The 23,792-nt window shown below is 49.5% G+C and overlaps 1 pseudogene; it reads right to left on the reverse strand.

Annotated features, from left to right (window-relative positions):
• Positions 1-14,847: 14,847 nt before the first annotated feature.
• Positions 14,848-22,359, reverse strand: LOC113225171 (annotated as a pseudogene).
• Between the last annotated feature and the right edge of the window lie 1,433 nt (positions 22,360-23,792).

Consider the following 23,792-nt stretch of genomic DNA (forward strand, 5'->3'; position numbering starts at 1 on the left):
TCAGCCTCCTGAGTGGCTGGGACTACAGGCATGTGCCACAAGGCCTGGCTAACTTTTTTATTTCCCAGGCTGGTCTCAAACTCCTGGGCTCGAGTGATCCACCAGCCTTAGCCTCCCCAAGTGTTGGGATTACAGGCATGAGCCACTGTGCACGGCTGTAATGCCTTTTCAATAGATGCACTACATGTTAAATCTAATCACTAAAGGAAATTTCAGCGTCACTTACCAGATGTAGAATATAAAACTAGATACAGTGAAAACAGAACAATGTGATTACATTCTGACTGACTGAAGGTGTCAGTCTCAGGCCTAGACTTGCTTTGCTAAAAAGAGACATTGGTAGGTGTTGGTGTTACGGCCCAACCCTCAGCTCTAAGAGGCCACAAGAAGCACATTGGGTCCCTGATTCCCCCTTGTTGCAGAGCCTGAGCTCTGGAGGACAGACCTAGAATCTTTGGCCTTAGCCACATCCACTCCTGTCTGCCCCAAGTTCCCCACATGCAGTTTCCGTCCTGCCCAGGCTACGGAGCAGAAATAAGAAATGAAGTCTCTGCTTCCTTTCCCAGTCGGTGGAATCTAGCACTGGAAAAGTGCCAGGAGCAGGAGCACCCTGTCCCTGGCTCCCTTCCTTATAGGCTTCTGACTCAGTTTCCCCACTCACACTCTATCTCCGTGCTGGGGTTGAAGCCCAACTGGCCTTTAGGACACCCTGTGGATGGGGCACCCTCCGCCCCTGGGCAGCTCCTCTCTTGGACATGTGAGCTGGCCAGAGCTAGGGAAGCTGTCCGCCTAACGTCCCCCACTGGCCTGGACTGCCCCAGCCTCTCCTGTGAGATGCTCACATGACCCAGGGTTGAAGGAGTCAACTTGCAAGGGCAGGGCCAGGGCCACGGGCAGGGGCAGGGGCAGGGGTGCACATACCTTGCCCTTGGCCTGGGGGCTGGGCATCCACCAGTTTGCCCCTGTTGTCCTGCTGGGCTCTGTACCAAAGACCTACAGCTCCCAGGCTCCCTTGCCAAGTGGCTTCCTGGCAGGCATTGGCGAGAAGGTGAGAGGAAGGGGAGAAGCCAGGGTGTCTTCCCCTCCTCTCTCTGCTTCTTGGGCTCTGGCTCCCCTGGGCCACCCCTGCTTTGGCCCGACTCCCTGTCAACGCCCTGACATGAGGGTCCTGGCAGCATCACTTCCCTCCATTGTCTCTTCAGCCTTTCAGCGATGGTGACTTCCAGCTGTGGTTGACCGAGCTGATCACTGTCCCATCAGGCTTCCCAGAAATTCCATCACCCAGAGAACTTACTCTCTGAATTAAATTCACTTGGTTTGTAAAACTTCGAGGGGTTTGTCCCCTGGAGGGACAGGCTGTGCCCTGTGGAAGTGCAGCAGTAGGAAGCAGAGGGGGCCTCTGAGGGCTGGCATACCTGCCTGGAGAGGGCTGAGGTGCAGGGCGGAGCAGACCTGCTACTGTCCAGGCCCCAGGTGGGGTTCTAGAAAGAAACTACCCCTGGGTTTGGGTGATTTTTGAGACTCTAAGGGCCTGGGGGCAGTGGTTGGCTCAGATTGGCTATTGCCAAAAAGTGGGTCAATGCCATGACTGGGTTTCTGGCTAAATCCTATGTATAGAAGGGGGGCACATAGGTTGTCAGGGGGACAGAAGTGGTGGTCACTCACTTTGGCTGGAAGAATAGTTGCTTGGTATTTTGTGGGTGGCACAGCGAGTGACCTCACTTTGGGCAGAGACACATCATGAAGTGGACTTGCTTTGTCTCACATCATCATGTCTCAGTGACCTTGGCCTCAGTTGGTCTTCTGTGCAATGGTTAATGTCTAACAGAGTGGACGCAGCTGTAAGTGCCTGGCCGGCTTCTGGATGGGAGGAGCTTCCCTTTTTCTTTCTGGAGAGGCATCGTGTGAAACATTTCTGACCATGGCCTTCCCTTGCTCAAGCCCCAGTGATGCTCTGCCTGGCCCAGTGTACCCAGTGCAAGTGCCCCTGAGCCCGGCTCCCAGGCAGACCAATGGTGCCAGCACCCACACTGTGCAGGAGCAAAGCACTGCACCCCAGTTCATACGTTTAATCCTGTAGTATGGGTGGCACTAGCACCCCCATTTTCCAGATGAAGAAACTGAGACATGAAGAGGTTATGGCCTCTGCCACTGTAAGAAAGAGACAGAGCCGGCCTTCCCCAACTTACCCAAACAATGAGAGTGGTCATGAGAAGAACAGCAACAACTGACAAGAACTGAGCCCCAGCTGCTGGCCACGTGCTGAGGCCTGTCGCCTACGAGCACCTTCACCAGCACAGCAGCTTGAGGAGGTTTGATTGTCATTGCCACTTTACAGGCCAGGACCGAGTCAGAGGCCAGAGGCTTTAGGGTCACTCAGCCAAAGCATCTAAAATGTCAAATCCCTGTCACCCCAGGGAAGCCACTTGCCCCCCAGCTTGCTCCCGTGCAGCCCCTGGTGCACCCCTGAAAGCTTCTTGCACACCCACCCCTGTGACTGCCTGGTTCCCAGCCCATCTTCCCTGCCACTGCGGAAGCTTCTGGAGGAGGTAATGGCCCAGTTGATCTTGTGTCCCCACACGAGGGGTGTGAGCAGGCAGGATGCAGATGTGACAGCAGGCGAGGGTAGGGGCTGCAGCATTCCCTCTGGCTGTGTGAATAGGGAAAGGGCTGCGGGAGCCCACCCTGCCAGTCCCCTGCCTTCAGTCGCTGCTGGCAGGCAGGAGTGAGGGCTGGGGAGCCACAAGCAGGCGGGCAGCCAGGACAGTGGTCAGGCATCTAGCCTGAGCTGGACGGCAGGTGGAGAATCCAGGCTGCAGTGGGGCCCGGGGCTCACGCTCAGGAGCCAGGCCCAAGCTGGAGGTCAGGGAGCAGCGGGCAGAGTGACCACAACCCACAGCCCCTCCTGTGAGGCCCAGGCCAGAATGGCCCTAGGATGCCTGTGACCGGAGGTCTCTGTGACATTTCAGCAATGACATCGTGCCTACGGGCTGTGTGGCGTAATACCCCAGAGGAGTGTGGCCTAGTTAAGGATTCAGACTCTGGCCTGCAGCCATTGTTTCCTAAGAAAAGTCACACTGCAAAGTGGCTGCCACTGGCACCTCATCTGTCTGTGTCATCCACCCCAGAGGCTTGGCCAGTTTGCTTTACAAGGGGTAGAAATGAGTTTTCAAAGGTGAAATTGGTGGCTTGTTAATCTGCATAACAGATGCTGAGAGTGGGCTATCCCTGGGAAATCACCACTAGAGGTCTGTGGATTGGCTAAAATATTGTATCCTAAGCCGTCCTCTATCCAGGCCTTGGTGGGGAGGATGTGGTGGCCTGATACTGGCCGTGACGTGCTGGAACATCTGCCTCTGCCGGAGCGAGACTTTATGCAGGAGAAGGCCAGACGGCCAATACCTTATCCAGCTTCCCCATGGGCCTGTGAACTGCCTTTGGTGCAGCCCCGCTGGAGAATATCTGTGTGCTACACTTCAGGATGCAGGAGGAATCTGGTCTGCACTTTGCTCTCAGGATATACCCCTGATGAAGCTGAGACAGCACCCACCAGGCGGGCACTCACTACAAACCTTTTAGTAGCTGATGTCATCTGGACCCGATGTGTGGCAGGATCACACTGCCTGGGGTGGGGGCGGAGGGGCTGTGAAACACGGAGGCCATAGGGTGTACCTGGCTGAGGGGGACGCAAGGTGCAGGCATGTGCATGCTGCATGGAGACCCTCATGCTGGCCAGCATGGGGGCACCCCGGGCTTTATTAAGAGCAGGAATCAACTGGAGACTTGACAAGCTGGTGTTCCCTCCTGGGGAACAGCAGAGCTCAGCCTGTCCATCAGTTGGCCCCAGAGGCTGGAGCGCAGGCAGGACTGTGAGGCCCACCTGCTGCTAACCTGCCAAGGAGGACCTCTTGAAGCTTGTCCACCTGGACATGTGCAAAGTGGCTGATGCTGGCTGTGCCAAGTCCTCCAGGCCCTGAGGCACTGAGCAGCCCCACAGGAGCTGAGAGGTCCTGCACCTGACCCTCCCTCCAGAAGTGCCATGAGGAAGCATGTGGCTGTGCCTGCATGAGGGGCCAGCTGGGCTTGGGGGCTGCGAGATGGACGGAAAGAGGACTACTCTCCCCGGGGGCTGCACCCCCAGTCTCAACAAAGATTCTCGTCACCTAACCACTCCGGGCCTGTTTGGGAATCCTGAGAGCTCCCATGGCAGACACAGATCTTGCTGAGTCTCAGCCTTTGTGGATTGGAGTTGTCAAAAGCCTGCTGTGACCTGGGAGCAAGGGAGGCCAGAGCCTAGCATGGGGCCCCAGTCAAGCTGCCTGGCAGCTCAACCACTGCAGTAGGAAGGAAGTCATGTCCCCCAGGCTCCACACAACAGCGCAGCCATTGTGGGTGCACCCCCCGAGCGGGCCACACACCAGCCCCAGACTCCCCAGGCCTTACCTCAGACCCTCTGTTTACAGCCACAGGACCCTGGGCCAGACCCTGAGGAGGCCCGCAGGCTCTGGGCAGTTCAGTCCAGTGTCCATGTAGTACCTCGCCTCCTTTACCTGCAGAAAGAACAGCGGGGTCACTGGAGGGGAATCCCAGTGGAGCTTGTGGGGAGAGGTGGCTGGGGGAAGCTTCTGAGCTAACTCCAGGCTCTGAGCTGCTGTGTGACTTGGGCAAGTCACTCACCCTGCGGTGCTGTTATCCAGGCACTCTGGTGTCCTGGTGGTTCTGCCAGGGCTGGATGGGTCATAGCACATGTCTCAGGGCCATAGAGCTTTTTGTGTGGCTGCTGTGCCCTGCGCTGACTTGAGTGATGGGGAACACTGAAGACACTAACCACCCCCTGGACAGCACGAGGGCTAAGGTGCCATGCTTTCCCGAGTCTGACTGTCCCCTGAGGTTCCTTGATGGTGGTCAGGAGGCGGGAAAATGAGATTGTGGCTCACTTTTCCAGGCATCCACAGTTGCAAGTGTTTTCCATGAGCTGCTAACCCTGTAAGTAGGTGCCACTGAAATCAGCACCACCCTCCCTATTCCACAGAGGGGGAAACACGGGCAAGGAAAGGCCAATAGTAACGTCTATTTCAAAATTGCTCAGAGATTACGTTTCCATTGCTCTCACCATAAAACATAAGTACGTGAGGTGATGACTAAGTTCATTAGCTTGATTGAATAATTCCACATTGTATACATATGTCAAAGCATCACATTGTACCCCATTAATATAGGCAATTATGATTTGTCCACTAAAAATAAAAAATAAACAAATAATCAGGTTGAGGCAGGGAGAAGCTTTGGGGAGGAATGGTCAGAGGAGGACGGCTGAGTCCCATGCATGCCTCCCGCACCCCCAGGCCCGTCCCCTTCACATTCAATTCAGGTTTTGGTTTGAAATTTGGTGGATCTGACCTGGAGGATGCTGTCCTCTCTGAGGCACCCACAAGCCCCAGGTTGAGTTGAGCCTGTGCAGCAGGGCAGCCCCTGAGGCTAGATGGTCCGGAATGAGCCTTCGACGTGTGGGATGAATCCGCCACCCCCACGGGATGCAGTGGCAGCCTGACAGTGCCACACGTAGGCTGCCATCTCTCCTGTGGGTTCCTCCTCATGACCTCACTTCCTGCTAAGGATATCTCGAGGGGACTTCTCAGCACCCAGGCAAAGCCGTGGGCACTCACCATCTCCCTCATGGCTCCAGGAGGGCCTCTCCACTCACAGCACCAGGAGAACAGTGGAGCTGCTGCCCTCCCCAAATGCCAGCGCCCCACTGAGGTGGGATAGAAGTGGCTCCAGGAGCAGCAGAGTGAGTTCCTCCCAGCCTCTGCACCCCAGGCCAGGAGCACAGCCCAGGGAGAGGAGCTCGTGGCCGTGGAGAAGCTCTGCGCTGGGAAGGAGCAGGAGTGTCAAGCCAGGCGCGGCACTCAGGGTATGGGTGAACCTGAGACTTCAGTTGGAGGAGGATGAGAAATGGCACCAATGAGCCCCTGGGCCAGCACATTCCGAAGCAGAGAGCTCAAAGGGGAGCACCAACTCAGGCGCAGGACACAGGGACAGGCAGCTCAGGAGTCCCAGAGCCCGGAGCAGGACCCCGCGGCGCAGCAGTCCCTGTAGCAGGGACAGGCAATGTCCTGAAGCAGGAACAAGCAGTTCAAAGAAACTCCTTAAGAAAATGCTGGGAATGGAAATATAATGGAGACAATGAAGGCCTTCATGGCAGGGAAAACAGAATTAATGAGCTGGAAGATGAGGTGGAGGAACTTGCTCGGAAGGCATGCGGAAAGGACAGTGATGGAGCAGGTACCAGGAAGATGAAGAGGTGCAGCAGAGAAAGCCTCAGCACCTGGATCTGAGAGTCTCACAGAATAAAGGACAGAAATATTCAAAGAATAAACAACCAAGATTTCCCAGAAATAAAGAAGCTTTGAAAGATTGAGAAATACCAAGAAGAATAGAATAGGAACCCCCATCCCCCACCTCCAGACACACAAGGAGATTTAATATCCTCAAACAGAAGCTTCTGGAAGGCTCTGGAACATGGAGCCCCATCAGGACACACACCCAGGGTGATGGCAGGCCCCACCCCATGCCACCATGGTGTGCCGAGTATGCTTGTATCTCTTTCTTCCTGTCCACCCACCTCTGGTTGTCAGAAATGGACGAGACGAAAACACAGATGTGAAAATATGAAGTACCATATTAGCTCACCAAATGCAAGGTTTATTTGTCACGTTATGGTCAAGTAGGTCTCACCTAGTCCTGGAGATCCTGACCAAAGTTCTAATTCAGTAATGCAAGTCCCCACTGAGGAACTGCCAAGGGGCTCCCCTTGGCCCACCTTGACATCCCATGTGTGCAACAGAAAGCAGAGCTCTTTCCTTCCCCCACATCCCAAAAGATGGGCGAACTTCCCAGTCCATAAAGAGAACCCATCCAGTATTCCTGTTAAGGCACTGCAGAATCTAGAGGGTCCTAGGACACCCACCAGTCAGGCTTTGCACAACCTAGGCTGCCCCAGCCCCCCACAGCATTCTCATCTTCCTGCAGTGCTGCAGGTTGCAGAGTCTGTCCTCAACAAAGTACCTCTTGGCAGATCTCATCTCCAAGGCTGCCTTAGCCTTCTTGCTTGAGAATGAATCGCCAAAGCCTAATAGGTCCAACACTACTTTTTTTATACCAAATATTAAATAGCACTTTCATCCGTCTTTATTATTCTGAATAAAATTCACACATGGAGATACTTCCAGTTCCAGACAAACTTGGAGTAGATACACTTCTCCCTGTTCGTCCTGCTAAGTACAGCCAGAAGCCTTGGATGTTATTCATAAAACAAACATGAGAAGAGTCAGAACCATGGAGGGGAGAAGGCAGGGGCTGGGAAGCACCTGATTATAAATTTCCCAAGTTTTCTTTTCCCTTCTATAACCTGGGATGGGTGCTGGGAAAGCCAGCAACCCAGAGGTGCCAGTAGGAATAGACAGAAGAGAACTCAAGCTTCCTATCTCTAGCCAAAGCCCCAGGAAAGAGGCAGCCTGGCAAATCAGAAAACATGAGGACAATTAACTGCCCTTCCCCAGCCAAACCCCATGGAAAAACCACAGCCTGACTCCATTAGCAAAGGCGGGTGGGGACATAGCCTTGGCCCTTGCCTGCTGTGAGGAGGCACCCCTCCTCCTTTTCTCCCCCAACCGGCCCCAACCTCACCGGGGTATGGGAGAAGCCAGCATAGGGACCTGGGACTTGTACTCCTGCCTGGCTGCAAGAAGGTCCCCATCCCCGCAGTGTCAGTGGAGGCCGCACAAGGAGGGGTAATGAGGTACCCTCCTCTTCCCAACAGTTGGTATCAGTTGAGGCCTAGTGGGGAGACTGGCCTCCCACCCCGCCTCCCCATGAGGCCAGGGAAGGCCAAGTGGAGAGCATGGACTTCCAGTCCCAGTTGACTGGAACTTGGTGGTCTCCCTTTTCCTCCACTGGCCCGGTGTCAGAGGAAGCCAGCCAAAACAGTTAAAGAAGACCAGAGACTCACAGCACAATGCCCCAAATGTCAGGATACACACAAAAATCAATCATTATGCCAAGAACTAGAAAAATCTCAACTTATATGACAAGATGCAGTCAACAGATGCCAACACTGAGATTATGTGAATGTTGGAATTATCTGACCCTGTAGATCAACCACACGAAAGATGTTTCATTGAGCAATTAAGAACATTCTTGAGGCTGGGCACAGTGGCTCACACTTGTAATCACAGCACTTTGGGAGGTTGAGCAGGTGGATCAGCTTGAGCCATGAGTCTGAGACCAGCCCAGGCAACATGGTGAAACCTCATCTCTATAAAAAATACAAAAATTAGCTGGGCATGGTGGCACATGCCTGTAGTCCCAGATACTCGGGAAGCTGAAGTTGGAGGATCACTTAAGCCTGGGAAGTCAAGGCTGCAGTGAACTGAGGTTGTGCCGCTGCACTCCAGCCTGGGTAACAGAGCGAGACCCTGTGTCAGAAAGAAAAGAACATACCTGAAACAAATGAAAATAGAATTTCAGCAAAAAAATAGAAAATATAATAGAGAACGAAACAGAAATTTTAGAATTGAAAAATATAATAACTGAAAATTTAAAACTCAGTGGATGGGCTCAACAGCCAAAAGGAGAAAACAAGAATTAATGAACTTAAAGACAGAACAATAGAAATTACCCAGTCTGAACAAGGGGAAAATTGAACAGAGCCTAGGGACCTGTGGGTCTGTAACAGAAGATCTAACATTTCAGTTATGGGAGTCCAAGGAGAGGAGAAAGGTGGGGAGTGGTTGAAAAAGAGGTCAGAGAAATAATGGCTGGAAATTTCTCACATTTAATAAAAGACATAAACCTACAGATTGAAGCAGCAGAGCCCGCCAAACAGGATAAACCCAAAGAAATCCACACCAAGACACATCACAGTCAAAGTTCTGAACACCAAAGATAAAGAAAAAGTCTTGACAGCAATGAGAGAGAAATGACACCACACCAGTAAGAGAAAAACAATTTGAGTGGTGTGGAATTCTCATCAGCAACAATGGAGGCTGGAGGGAGACAGCACAATATCTTTCAAGTGCTGAAAGAAAAGAACTGTCAACTCAAATGAAGGAGAAATCAAGACATTCTCAGATAAAGGAAACGAACAGGATTTGTTGCCAGCAGATCCACCCTCAAAGAATGGCTAACAGAAAGGAATGGAATGGCTCAACAGAAAGGAAATGATGAAAGATGGAATCTTGGAACCTCAGGAAGGAAGCAGCTAAAATAGGGTGACTGCAATAAACTTTGCTATTCCTCTTGAGTTTCCTAAATTGTGTTTGACAGTTGAAGTGAAAAGTATAACATTGTCTGATGTGGTTCTCCAGGTGTGTAGAGAAAATATTTAAGACAACTGTATTTTAAACAGGGGTGGGTAAGATTTCTACATGTGCCTCAAACTGGTAAAATATTGACACCAGGAGACTAACTTATCTATACAGAATGTGAGATCTAGAGCAGCCCCTAAAACATCCATAGAGAGAGAGAACACTCAAAAACACTGTAGATCAATCAAAATGGAATTCTAAAAAATGTTCAAGTATCCATAGGAAGGCAGGCAAAAGAAAACAGAAATGAAAATCAGAGGGAACAAATAGAAGACAAAAAAATAGATTTAAGCCCCAACATATAAATAATTACATTAAATATAAATGGTCTCACCCGCTATATGATCCCATTTATAGAACACTGGTGAAATGACAAAGCCAAAGAGATGGAACACAGTTAGCAGTTGCCAGGAGTTAGGGGTGGTGGTACAGGGAGAAAGGGGAAGTGTGACCAGAAAGGGGTTGTACGATAAGATGTGTCTTCTGGTGGCGATAATACAAAGCTACACATTTGATACAAGGGCACAGAAGTATACACACACACTGTACCAATTTCAGTTGCTGACTCAATATTGTACTCTAGCAAGGCAAGATGTCACCACTGGGGAAAATGAGTGAGAGGAACACGGGATCTCTTTGCACTATATTTGCAACTTCCTGTGAATCTATAATAATTTCCAAATTTAAAAAAGTCAGATTGTAACTTCCATATGCATTTTTTAAAAAGGCCAATCCACTCTTGTCTTATATAGGAGAAAAATGTGTATTTCCCCATGGAAATACGTGGGCGTGACACCCTAGAAAACATGTCGTCAGCTGTCTCCCTTACTACTATGATTAAGTCTGGATGTGAGAAATAAGATCAAGCCATTTCCACACATACACAAAAAAATACAGGAAAGGAAAGAACAGAGGTCACATTCAGGAGCATTTGGTGCACCTTAAAACCAGCAAACACACTTTGTGTTTATATGTAAAATGAGGTACCTGTCAGGCTTCAGTAACTACAAATTGTTCTCACCTCTGTGAGTATCAATAAGTCTCTGAAAGACACACAAGCTGAGGGCACGTCCCCGAGGAGGGACAGCTGTCACACGTAAGTCATTTAGCATCTGCAGTCCCTGCCCATTAAAAGGCAGCAGCACTCTTCCAACACCATGTCAATCAGGAAAGCCCCAAGATGTTCTGGGACATCCCCAGGGAGGAGTATGAACTCCCTGAAGCATCCCTACTGAAACAGAGGGACGCTGCGCCCTGCTGACCTCTCAGTGACGGTGGCTTTCTCTCCGTGTCCCACGGGTGCTTCTTGGTCCTCACGACCACCTCCACACCACTGCCCCAAGGGTCATCTCTGACTATGCCGCTGCTACTCCCTCTCACCATGGTCATCAATTCGTATGATCTTGCAGCTGGCCAGGCAGTTTTCTTCATCGCTTCTCCTGCCCTGCTTCTTTGCAATTTCCATATCCACATGGATAATTTTCCAGGAACTTTCACCGCCTCACCGCTAAACTATCTCAACCACCCACTCTCATGATCAAACCTGCATCTTGTCATTACCAATAACTACACACATTTTTAAGTGAATTTAGCATTTCCAATCAGTTACCCCTACCTTCTCACCTCACTTTCTCTAGTACCTTCTGCTCTAATGCTCCTCTGAGTCATTCAAAACTCCACTTTACTGAACCTGCCTTCGCTCCACCATCCCTGGCCCTAGGAGGGCTTCCTCACCCTCCTGACACACCGTGTTCCATCACACTGTTTAATTATCCTCATGCCTCATGTCTCTCTTTCTCCTTCTGGCCCATTTGGCAAGATCTAGCCCCAGCCAAACCCAACCCTCCATCTACTCTGTACTTGCCTCCATGGAGGTAAACACAGCTAAACAAAGACCTACCACCATACCGATGGGTCTCATCCTCAACTCGTGATTGTGAACCTTAAGCAGTTAAACTTCCTGTGTTTTCTGGGTCCATTTCCCCAGCTGCTCATCTACGCAATGACTTCACCTCCTCTTATGGACCAACAGACTTCATGCCTGCAACATTCCCTTCCTGTGCTTTGTCAGCACTTCTCCTTTCCATGGAGCCTCCACGTGGGTATGAAAACATGCTGTTGTGTGCCCCGTCTTCACCATCCCTCAGCTGCTCCTGTCCCTCCAGCGTCCACTCTGTGTTTCTCCTGCCCTTTACAAAAAACCCTTATGAAAAAATTTATGTGATCTCATCTCTGCCTCTTCTGCTCCCATTCTTCTAATTATTATTACTATTTTTTCATGTGACTTATTTTTAGAAGTTTGATTTTGAGCTACCTTTAGATTTACAGAAGAATTGTAAAAATTGTGCAGAGAATTTCTGTTATGCCTCACTCAGCTTACTCCAGTGTTAACATCTAATATGACTCATACTTTTTTGAACTCAAGTTCTCATCATCCACCAAAAATATTCTCATTAAAGTCACTAATGACCTCTGCCATCTCCAACCTGAAGCCAGCCCTGGTCTGAATCACTCTGCTGGCAGTAGTTGGCACAGCTAGGAATGCTGTTTTTGCAATTTGTTCACTCTGCTGTTTCCCATCCCACTCACCATACTTTTTTCTCCCGATCTTCTCAACTTCCAAATGTTGGAGGGTCCCAAGCCTCAGTCTTTGTCCCTCTTCCTCCCTGCCCTGCACATACACCCAAAGAAATCTCATCTACTTCTGACATCTGAAAGCCATCTGTGCTGACAACTCTCAAATGTGCACATCAACCCAGCCCAGCCCTCCCAACTCCAGACTCACATCCAGTTGCCTACACAACAACCCTGTTTTGCTGGAGAAGGCATCACAGAATCAACGTGCCCCAAACAGAGCTCCAGGTCCTTCTGTTTCCGCATGAGCCATTCTTATCTCCATAAGTGGAGCTCCGTGCTTCAAGATCGAATGCTCTTGAGTCATTTCATTCCTCTCTCTGGCAAGCCCTACACCTGACACAGCAGCATGTTTCATTTCTACCATCAGAATATATCCAGAATTCAGCCACACTGTACCTCCCTCACAGCCACCACTGGGGAGAACCATCCTCACCTCGCCTAGACTCTCAGCCTTCCGACTGGTCTCCATTTCCGTGCTGCCTCCTCCACCTTCCGTCTGGTCTCACAGCATCAGCCTGAGGTGGATCTCCTCACTCCTCTGTGCAAACCCTCAGACAAGTCCCATGACTGACATTGTTTCCAACCCTTCCTGCCTGCATTCTAACCACACTGGCCTCCCTGCTGTTCCTGGAATAAGGCAAGGGTATTCCTCCCTCTCCTCCGCTCCACCCCTTCCTCCTAGCTTCTGCTCAAGTCACTTTTTTTGGTGAGCATTTCCCCGAGCCCACCCACCGTCACTCTGTGTCCTCCTTAGTCTAACTTTCTTTCACAGGACTTACCGCCAGCCGCTATTTATTTGTTTGCCGCCTCTTCTCAGATAGATGGAAGGCTTCATTAGTAAGGACTTGCTTTTCTAGACTACTCTATCTCCAGCACCTGTGACAATGTCTGGCATATCTCGGATGCTCTATGCGCATTTATTGAATGAATTATTTCATGTATGATAATTATCTCATAAGACTCGACAGAATAAACTGAGAACTTACAAGATTGCAATTGAACATTTTTAATTAAAAATGAAAACACATAAATGTCTATAAATAAATGCTTTAAAGGAAAACAAACACCACGAAGACCTTAAGTGAATGAATATAACATGCTCATGAATAGAGCAAGCTAACAAGGTAGATGTCAATTTGTTCTAACTTAATCTATACGTTTTTATCCTAATCAATCTAGTTGGATTCCTTTGAAGGAATTAGACAAATTCACTTCAAAATTAATATAGAAGAAAAGAACTATAAATCACTGTCAAGTCTGAAAAAGTAGAGCAAAAATGGGTTAGAGTGGCTATGAGGAGTTGGCCTAGCAGATACCAACATGTATTGAAATGTAACAAACAGAAGTAGAGTGAATGAAGGGACAGACCGGGGCACAGCCTGGAGAGCTCAGGAACAGACCCCTGGGCACGCAAACGCCTGGCACATACACAGATGAGCCCTCGAACCAATAGGGAAGATGCTTTATTTAATAGCACTGGACCTCGCAGTGACCTGGAAAAAAATAAGTTCAGGTCCCTATGTAACATTATCTATAAGGATGGACTCCCAGGCGACATCCAGGAAGAACTGTAAGGATATTTAAAAATAGAAGGGATCCATGCAACCTGGAAGACACCAAGGACTTTCATGGTTGTGTTTGGGCCTTCTAAAGCAAAGCAAGAAGGAAGGAAGGAAAATAAGGGGGAAAAAAGGAGGACTTACTACAAAGTCACATATATTTTAAATAAATATATTAATAGTGACCTGTATTATATATCATATATAATAATGTAGAATTAAAATACAAAGATAAAACTTATATGCATACAAACAATTTTTTAAAATTGAGAAATAGCAGCAACCAGTGGTCCTCAAACTTGAGAGTGCATCGGAATCATCTGGTGGACTTAAAACAGGTTGTCAACCCAACATCTGGAATTTGTGAATCAGAATCTAGGGTGGGATTGGAGAATGTGCATTTTGCACAAGTTCCCAGGTGATGCTGATGCTGGGTTTGGGGGCACTTTGAGAACCCCTGGCAAAGGTCATATTTGTTGACAGACACGGAGGAGACATTTGCATGGCCTAAGAATGAAAATGCGTATCCAGAATTTACAATCCTGAAAATGACAGAAAGATATTCTATATAATGTACAGAGGAGGCCAAAGGGTGGACAGGAAGTCAAACCAAAACAATAGCTTGCCACTTTGTGCCTATCCACACGGAGGCAGTCAGAGTGGGCTTCCAGCAAGAGGCCACGGTGTGCGGGCGCAGCTCAGGCACTGCTCATGTGGGAAGCGGAAGAAGCTGTTCTGGAGAGGGATCTGCTGGTCGTCCCAAATAAAATCAAGCACCATCTTCCCATGACTCAGAAAAATGTTCACACAAGCCCTAAGAGGTGGTGTTGGGGATTTTCCCTGGGGCTCTCCATGGAATATTTATAGCAGGGAATCGAAGGCAGCCAACATCAGCAGGCGGGGGGAATGATGTCCTTGAGAGCAGTTGGAACCACAAACAAAATGTGCATACAGCACAGTGCAATGATCTTAAATATCGTGCCTGCCGATAAAGAGCAAAGAAACAGTTTTTATGGCACATCATTTATGTAATTTAAAAACATACGCATGCACAGCTCATTTCACAAGGTTGTATGCATGCATATTTGGGGACTTAATCACACATCTACTAGAGTGCTGGCCCAGAAAAAGGGCTAGGGAGGAGAAAAGGTGCTGGTATCAGGGTTAGAGGGCAAGAAGAAAAAAAAGGTAGAAAAATACCAAATAGATCAGCCCTGCATGGACTCATGAGCATCTGCTCTGTACTAAGGATAGTGAACTTACATCTGAGACGCTTCCAAAAACTAAAAGTCCACAGGTGGCTGGGTTCCACCAGACTTGTCTCTGATTGTTGGGTGGGTCTGGAGGGCTAATTGGCACTCAAAGAGGCAGTGGTGGGCCCTGCAGGGTGACCAGGAGGAGGAGCAGGGGCAGACAGGGTTTGACTGAGAATCCTTAATGGGGAAGGGGCAGGGGACAGAGCTCTGAGCTGCAGCGGGCAAAGGCGCCCAAATACTGAACCTGGAGACCCATTCTGAAGGAGGGGCTTTGCAGGTCTTCAAGTCGGGAGCTCCTCTGGATGCTCCCCTGCTAACTGCAGCCCTGGCTGGAGTCTGGCATCCCACCTGGGGACAGTGGCTGGAGATGGCCCTGCCCAGAATGGGAGGAGCTGAGAAGTAGGTGAGTGGGAATCCTGCAGTTGGTGGGAGAGGAAATAGGCTGGGGGCCAAGACAGCCAGGTACTGACTTCCCATGAGGGGGTCAAAGCGGGAGGTGCCCCTTCAATACAGCCACACCGAAGGTACCAAGGCAGCTGGAGTAGGATACTCCATCCAGAGATACCCGCCATAGTGCACCCATGGGTGAGCCCACAGGGCTGGGTAAGCTTGTCGGGGGAACCCATGCGGGAATGGACGACACAGCTGTCTGCATGCCCAGCCAGCGGGCCGGGTCAGTTAGAAATTTGTTTCCCACACAGGCACAGAGGCCCCGGGCAGAGCCCACATCCAGCCTGGAGGCCGAGGCAGCTGTGAGTATGTGGATTTCCTCCCAGGGCTAGGAGACATGGGAGAGGTTTTTCTGTGTGGCTAGTTCCCAGGAGGTGGCTGTCCCATTGTTGAAGGGATCTGCTCTCCCCAAGCCTGGTGACACATGTTGGGCTTGCTCTCCTGGCTCCCCCACCGTGGAGCAGACAGTGGTTAGAACAGAAAAGAAAAGGTTCAGGAAGGGGTGAGGCCATCCCAGAGTGTCCAGGAGGGTCAAGATAGCACCCTCTGTAGCTCATGGTGGTAGAGAGGGCTGGGGGCATGCAGTCTTTTTTTGAGGCAATGTCTTGGGTCAAATTAAGAGTCATTCCCTCCCATCCCCATGAGTCCCCAGCCCCCACCTCGATGTGGCACACAAGCACCCCAGAGGACTGATGGCTAAGCTCTATGGGGGACTGAAGTAGTGTTAGGAAGAAAAGGAAGAAAAATCCCAAAACAGCTGTATCCTCCTTGCTGGAGTCACAAACAAGGAAAGCTGGTGGCAAGGGGCTCCTCTTGGAGTGTGAGAAGGAACCCCCATGGAGGGAGACTCGACCTACCTCCCAGGCAGGGTGGCCCCCACGAGACCTGCCTCAGAACATCAATGAGTGGGCAAGTCTGTTTCCGAAGTGCACTCTGGCTGCAGTGGGGTGGGGGCAGAGACCAGCAAAGTCAGGGGCCAGACAGGAGTCAGGGGAGAGGTGATGGCACTTAGAACCCAGGGAAGCAGTGGGAGGGAGGGGAGCAGGTAAGCTTTGGGAACACTTAGAGCATCCTTCCTGACCAGGTGTTGGAGGCGAAGAGAAGAAACAGCTCAGAACAGTGCCAGGTGAGATGGACACACGGATGCACCAAGGCACTAGGAAGGCGTGGGTTTGTGGGAAGACAGTCTGGGTGAAACTGGCCACATCTCAGTCTGTGTCCCTCAACACCTCCTAAGGCAGCTGATTGCATCAGAGGCCTGGATCCTTCCCCTCGATGTAAGCCGCCCCCATGTCACATGACCCACTCAGGCTCTGGGTGAAGGGGGCGTTAGTAATGAGTGCCTCTGCGACTGCCATGAGAACATGCCAGGTCAGCTTGCCAGAGTAGGAGAAACATATGCACAGAGCTGAGGCACCCCAGGCCTCCGGGGCAGCCCACAGCACTTGACCTGCAGATGTGAGCGAGCCCTAGATGGGTGAGCTTCAAAGTGCTAGGCAACTTCTCCAGGTGTTTCTAATCTTGCTACTGCTGAGGCGCACTGGCCCCAAATGGCCTGCAGCTGCCTGCTGACACCTGCCTGACCCCAGCTGAGAGCCAGACCACACTTACGACTGGTCCTGGTCAGAAGCTGCAGGTGTACACGCTGATAGGCATTTACAGTATGCTCTAAGGGTGTCTTGTTGTTACGCAGTGTGATTTTGCAGTAGATGACTGATACACTTTCCAAAATGCCTGCTTCCTAAGAGTAGACAGAGTCTAAGGCTAAAGCAAGAAAAAGCCTGAAGGAATAAAGAAAGGGGGTGCTCTGGACTGTCCCCTTCCTTCCAGGACACATTCTGAGGGGCAGGCCAGGAGGACAGGCTTGAGGGTAGAGAGGAGCTGGGCTCATTTCTGCCCCCTTGCTGCCCAGAGCAGTGACTGTGAAGACAGATGTGGGAGGGGTACAGGCGGCCATCCCCTCACTCCAGGGGAAGGAGCAGTCAGCTGCCCTCCCAAGTAGCTGAGGAGGCCCTGATGTGCAGTGACTGGTGTGAGCTTAGCGTGTGGACAGGATCCAGGTGTAAATGCAGGTGTTCAGATGCTTATCTGGATGCCAGAAGCCACAGAGACTGGAGAGGGAGAGCAGGGGTGCAGCCCCACCATAGCAGATGAACCCACATAATGCTTCCCATTGGTGAGCCTCACACCCACTTTCACACAGATGCAGCCTTCTGTTCGAGGTGGAAATCCTCACTGCACAGAGGATGGGGAACCTCTGAATAAGTTCAGATTTCCTCAGAAAAAATTTCCCAATAAACAAAATGGGGGCAGTTAGAAATTATGTTCAGTTGGGCCGGGCGCGGTGGCTCAAGCCTGTAATCCCAGCACTTTGGGAGGCTGAGACGGGCGGATCACGAGGTCAGGCGATCGAGACCATCCTGGCGAACACGGTGAAACCCGGTCTCTACTAAAAAATACAAAAACTAGCCGGGCGAGGTGGCGGGCACCTGTAGTCCCAGCTACTCAGGAGGCGGAGGCGGGAGAATGGCGTGAACCCGGGAGGCGGAGCTTGCAGTGAGCTGAGATCTGGCCACTGCACTCCAGCCTGGGGGACAGAGCGAGACTCCGTCTCAAAAAAAAAAAAAAAGAAATTATGTTCAGTTATGGGGGAAAAAATACTACTGGTATTGAGTAGCAAGACGATGAGCAACTCCACTGAGAAATGACCAAATGATGGCAATAAAAAAAAACCACATAAGATGGGTCAGGAGAGGAGACGTCAATAAACATGAGAAAAGATGTTCAAACTTATTCAAATTGAAAGACTGGGCTGAACTTCTAGGTAAAGATGGCAGGCAACATGTATGTACTCATGAGGGCCCCTCCCCAGCCCCACCATAACAGTAAGGGAAATTGAACAAGCCATTAGCCCACAAGAACAGCTATAATGTGAGAGAAAACAGGAAGGAGATTTGGGTGGTGAGAAAGCAGATGGCCATGCAGGAACTGACTGAGCAGAAGGAGGACGCTGAGGAACGGAAACCTCAGCCAGCAGCGGGGACGCTGAGAAGCCACTTGTTCTCCACCACAGAGCCACTGAGGAGATGTAGAATTCCTGGATCAGGCAGTGGGATTGGAGATGATATGAAGTGGGATGAAGACGAGACTAAAAGCAGAAGACCAATTAGACTTTCAAGGACTATCCGACAAGTTGCCAGCTGGGAGACACACCTCCCCCAAACATGGCCATGTGCCCTCCCCTTCCTTCTTCCAGCAGAAGAGACTAAAATTTTCTCTGGACTGAAAACTGAGGCAGGGGTGGGAGAAGATCTTTATGTTCTGCTGAGACCCCAGCACTCTTCCTCTCAGCTCCCAGCACACCAGCCCAATTCCCTTCAGGCAGGAAAATAAAAGGGCCTTCTTAGGAAAATTTGACCTAAGATTTAAAAGTAATCCCAGCACTTTGGGAGGCCAAGGCGGGCAGGATCGCTTGAGCCCAGGAGTTTGAGACCAGACTGGGCAACATGGTGACACCCCGTCTCTACAAAAAATACAAAAATTAGCTGGGCATGATGGCGCACATCTGTAGTCTCAGTTACTAGGGAGGCTAAAGCAGGAGAATTGCTTGAGCCCAGGAGGGGGAGGCCACAGTGAGTTATGATCATACCACTGCACTCCAGCCTGGGTGACAGAGTGAGATGCTGTCTCAGTCAATCAGTCAATGGAAAGATCTAAAGGTAGTAACTTTGGCATTTCCCCAAACACAAGACCCAGCCAAATCTTGCAGCCACATCGCAGGTTCAGGACCCTCGACTAGCCCTTCAGTGCCTCACTTATGCATATGAGCCAAAAACTGTGCATCTCTGGACTTCTGCAGAAAGCCTGCAGCATGCAAGTTAGAGACGACCAGCACAAAACTGGACCAAATATAGAGCCATTATTAGATCAGATAGCTCTGCTATCTCAAAGACAGGGAACAAAATAAAACTAAAAAGTAAAACTTGGAGGACAAAGAACACGTAGAGAGGAAAAATTCTCAAAGCTAATTAATATCCTCAAAAAAGTAAGACTATATCCTTAAAATAAAGACAGAATACCATGGGGGAAAAGGCACTTTGAACAATAGAATAGCTAAAAAGAAACACACAAGGGATGGAAAACGAAGTTGAGGAAATACCCTAGAAAGTAGAACAAAATTACAAAAGTGAAAAGTGGGAGAAAAATAAGTAAAGGGTCACTAGATGTCTAACATCTGAATAACAGGGGTTACAGAAATAAAACTGAAAATGGAGGGGAGTTTATCAAAGACATGATTCAAGAAAAGTTCCCAGACCTGAAGGATGTTTCTAGAGTGAATGGAGCCCACCCAGGGTGTAGTAGATTAATGAAAATAGACCCACACAATGTATACTATTGTGAAATATGAGAACACTGGGTACAAAGAAAATCTTACATTCCTCAAATAAAACAAATACAAAGGTATCACAATTGGAATGATTTTGAACTTCAACATCTGTCTGAGAAGCTGAAAGAAAATGGAATAGTGCTTTCAAAATTCTAAAGGAAAGTTATTTTCCAACTTAGAATTCTGAACCCAGGCAAAATATAAATTAAGGGTGAGGCTAGAATCAATACATTTTAAAATAGGCAAGATCACAGGTTTATCTCCTATGTACTCTTCCTCTCTGGGAAAACTACTATAGGACAAACAGCATCAAAATGAGGGGGTAAACCCAGATGAAGGAAAGCAAGGGACTCAATGCAGGAGGAAGGTGAGGGGCCCTGGTGACAGCTGTGAGCCAGGCTGGTCTGGGATGGAGCAGGTCAGAAGGTTCCCAGGAAGAGTGTTTCAGGAGGATGGAATTGGTAGTATCCCTGGTGTGTCTGAGCATATTGAGGTGGTGTAAAGGAGCTAAACTCTACAATGAGCTAAATTCTATAATGCCTAGGACTAAAAGTTGTGTGCTAGCATGTTATTTGCAGATATGGAAGTAGATACCCAAATAACTAGCTGGAAAGAGTTGGGAGGGTGGTTGGAGGCATCTCCTTTTCACGTCAGTTCTGTGATACTACTTGATTCTACATTGTATGTATGAAATTGACACCAATGAGAATCAAACAAAAAGAAAGGACACTCAGTTTTCGCTGAGGTTGGCCAAAATGGAAAAGGTTGATAGTACTGAATGGGAAAACTGGCTGAATTCTTCCTGGTGGGAGCAAAAATTCACATAATCTCTTCAGAGGTCAATCTGGCAATGATGAAAACTTAAAAGAGGCAATTCACCCTCAACCCTGCAAGTTGCTTCTCTCCCTCAATTGTGTATGATGGATCTGGAACAGGAAGCTGTGGGTGGGAGGGAAGCCTCAGAAGGCAATCCTAGGTGAAGGAGGGGCAAACATTTGGGAGCTGGTGTCAGTAGGCAGGATCGGGATAGGTGGAGGCCCAGGCTGCAAACCAGCTGACCCTTGTCTTCCAGCCTCCCTCCCTGGTAGGGGAGTCTCATTGTGGAAGCCTGAATTATGCTCTTCTGAAACATGGCTCTGGGGGAGACAAGGGGTAGGTAGGCTGGCAGCTGGGAAGGGTGCGGAAGAGGGGTGTGTGTGCGTGTGTGTGTGTGTGTGTGTGTAATGAGAACCGGGCTTGTTTGTAAGACAGAGAGCCAACAGGAGGGGAGGGAGCATGCAGGTGCTGGGACAGGAAGGGCTGATTAGGGCACCCCTGATGCTGAAGAAGGAGGTAGATGAACAAGGTCAGCTTTTGTCCGGGAGGCAGGATGTCTCGTCCGAGAAAAAGGAAAGAAGACTCACGACTCACCCCCACCAACAAAAGCTGCTCTCTCTCCTGAGATCTCAAACACACATGCCTGACTCTCCCAGCAGGCTCTTTAGTGCTGAAGTGCTCCTGAGGGCAGCCTGCAGTCTTGGGTGTCCCGGCAGCACCGCAGTCCAAGGTCAGCCGGGCGCTGTGCCCCAGCCCTGATGCACCAGCCTCCTCCTCCCAGCTCCAGAGCAAGAAGCAGTTCTGAGGCCCCACACTTGATGCCCTTATGTGAGGGGGTGGAGCCAAACACTGTCGTGTGAGGGGGCGGGGCCAGGCCCCTGGTGTGGCTCAGGAAGACGAGGGGATCAGGTTCCCTGTCAAAGGTCCACCTCTCCAGGGCTGTCTTTGGCGAGAAGCTGGTGGGGTCAATCCAGCCATCTGTTTAATCCCAGCAACAAAGGTACTCACGGCAAGTGTTGCCCACTGGCCAGGAGAGGGGCAGAGCGTGTAATTGACCTACTTCTCTGAAGTCAGGTGACAATGACTCCAGGAGGAGGGTCTGAAGGGAGTGGGAGTCAGCCCTGCCAGGTGGAGTGGGGCAGGGACCTCAAAGGCAGATGGCAGCCCAGCTACCAAGCCTCCCGAGGAGAGAGCAGACCCCTCCCAGGAGCCCGCAGGCCACTGTGGCTGCAGCTGGGGCCAGGGGGATACGGGGCTGAGTCAGGTGGTCCCATGCTCCAGGGACCTGGGGGCCCAAGTAACTGCAGCCATGGTGGAGGTTTAGTTAAAAGCGTAGGTTTGGCCGGGCGCGGTGGCTCACGCCTGTAATCCCAGCACTTTGGGAGGCCGAGGCGGGCGGATCACGAGGTCAGGAGATCCAGACCATCCTGGCTAACATGGTGAAACCCCGTCTCTACTAAAAATACAAAAAACTTAGCCGGGCGTGATGGCGGGCGCCTGTAGTCCCAGCTACTCAGGAGGCTGAGGCAGGAGAATGGCGTGAACCTGGGAGGCGGAGCTTGCAGTGAGCCGAGATTGTGCCTCGGCACTCCAGCCTGGGTGACAGAGCAAGACTCTGTCTCAAAAAAAAAAAAAAAAAAAAAAAAAAAAAAAAGGCAGGTTTGAGTTTCAGAGCAGCAGAGCTTTGCTGCAGCCTGAGGGCCAGGATGTGGGAAGGGCAGCCTCTGAAGGGTTTCTTGGGTTAGCCATGAGCCCTGGTCAGGAGAGGACCCTGGGAGAGAATGCAGCATGACAGTGGACACCTGGGTGAAGGGTGTGGAGGTTCTCACTGCTGTGGTGCCGCACGCACCTGACACAAAAGCATGGACAGGTTCTCCTGGGTCCATCTCCACCTATCTACCTTCAGCTTTTTGATTGTGCTATTCCAGTCCTCATAGCTTTCCCTATTTTTTGTGTGCTTGATTTGGAGTTTTCCCAAAAGTGTGTGTTAAAAAATCTCCCGTGAAGCATGTGGATTTGCCATTTTCTTCTATATTTTTGTTGCTTTTTTACTAACACATTTTGAAGCCAATTATTTATATAGCAATTACCAGATGCCAGGCACTGTCCTCAGTACTTTCCCAGTATGAACTCATTTAATCAATGTGAAACATCCTAACAATAGGAGGTTAGTTTAGAAAATTACACAGTAAGGACTTTGAGAAAAATGTAATAAAAGTTTATTGATTAACAAGGAAAATTGTCCATGATATATTATGAAATGAAAAAGATGAGTTACCATGCAGTTTATACAAGCTCATTGCTTTTATTGTGATGGAAAGAAATGTTATCTATGCATAAGAAAAAGGTCTGGAAGTGTGCATACCAAAATGATGACATAGATTATCTTTGGGAGATAGAATCATAGGCTATCATAATTTTTTATTTATACTTATATGCATTTTCTGGTTTTAATAATGAGGATCTATTAGTTGATAATTTAAAAAATAAGTCATTTGGTAAGGACCCTATTTTTCAAAACATGAAATTGAGAAATTGCAGATAAATGGACTGAAAATTCTTTGATTAATAATAAGGTGCCTAATATAAAAATACAAAGATCTGGACACACAGCTGTGTGAGGCAGAATTAGAATTAGCCATATCTAGGTAAGGAGAGATGAGAAATCCAAACCACTAGATTAGAGATGTTCTGTTAGCCTCAGGAGTTCTCAGACTTTACATTATTTAGCTCAGAGGGCTTGTTAGAGCACAGAGGGCTGGGCCCAGCCCCCAAGTATCTGATTCTCTAAGTCTGTGGTGAGACTGAGAGCTTGCATTTCTAGCAAGTTCCCTGGTGATGCCAAGATTGCTTGTTTGAGAACCAACCACACTTTGAGAGCCCTAGCCACCCCTGGAAGTTAACATGGCATTGGTTTATATGGTGTGGCTAGTACATACTCATTATTTGAACGTTGGAAAAAACCCATAAAACCATTTGGGCCCAGAGCTTTTTTAGATATGACTTAGCTTTGCTCATGTTTGTGGTCTGCTCAAAGGCCTTCACTTCTTGAATCGATTTTGGTTAATTTATTTACAATATTCCATTTCTCCGAGATTTGCAAATCTGTTAGCATTGAACTATACGTAGTGCACTCATATAAATATTTATACTTCTTTCTGCTGCACCAGTCTGGGTTCACAGCTCTCCAGTTCCCTCCCCAGTACAGCTGTGACCCACAGCCCTTCCAGGTAAAGTGGCCTTGGAGGACAGTGATCATGTCCCCCTCAGTTTACTGTACTGAGGGCGTGGTTTGCATGTTCTGTGACCCAGTGAGAGT

This window comes from Piliocolobus tephrosceles, chromosome 2 (genome assembly GCF_002776525.5).
Source record: "Piliocolobus tephrosceles isolate RC106 chromosome 2, ASM277652v3, whole genome shotgun sequence".
In the NCBI taxonomy this organism is placed as follows: Eukaryota; Metazoa; Chordata; class Mammalia; order Primates; family Cercopithecidae; genus Piliocolobus; species Piliocolobus tephrosceles.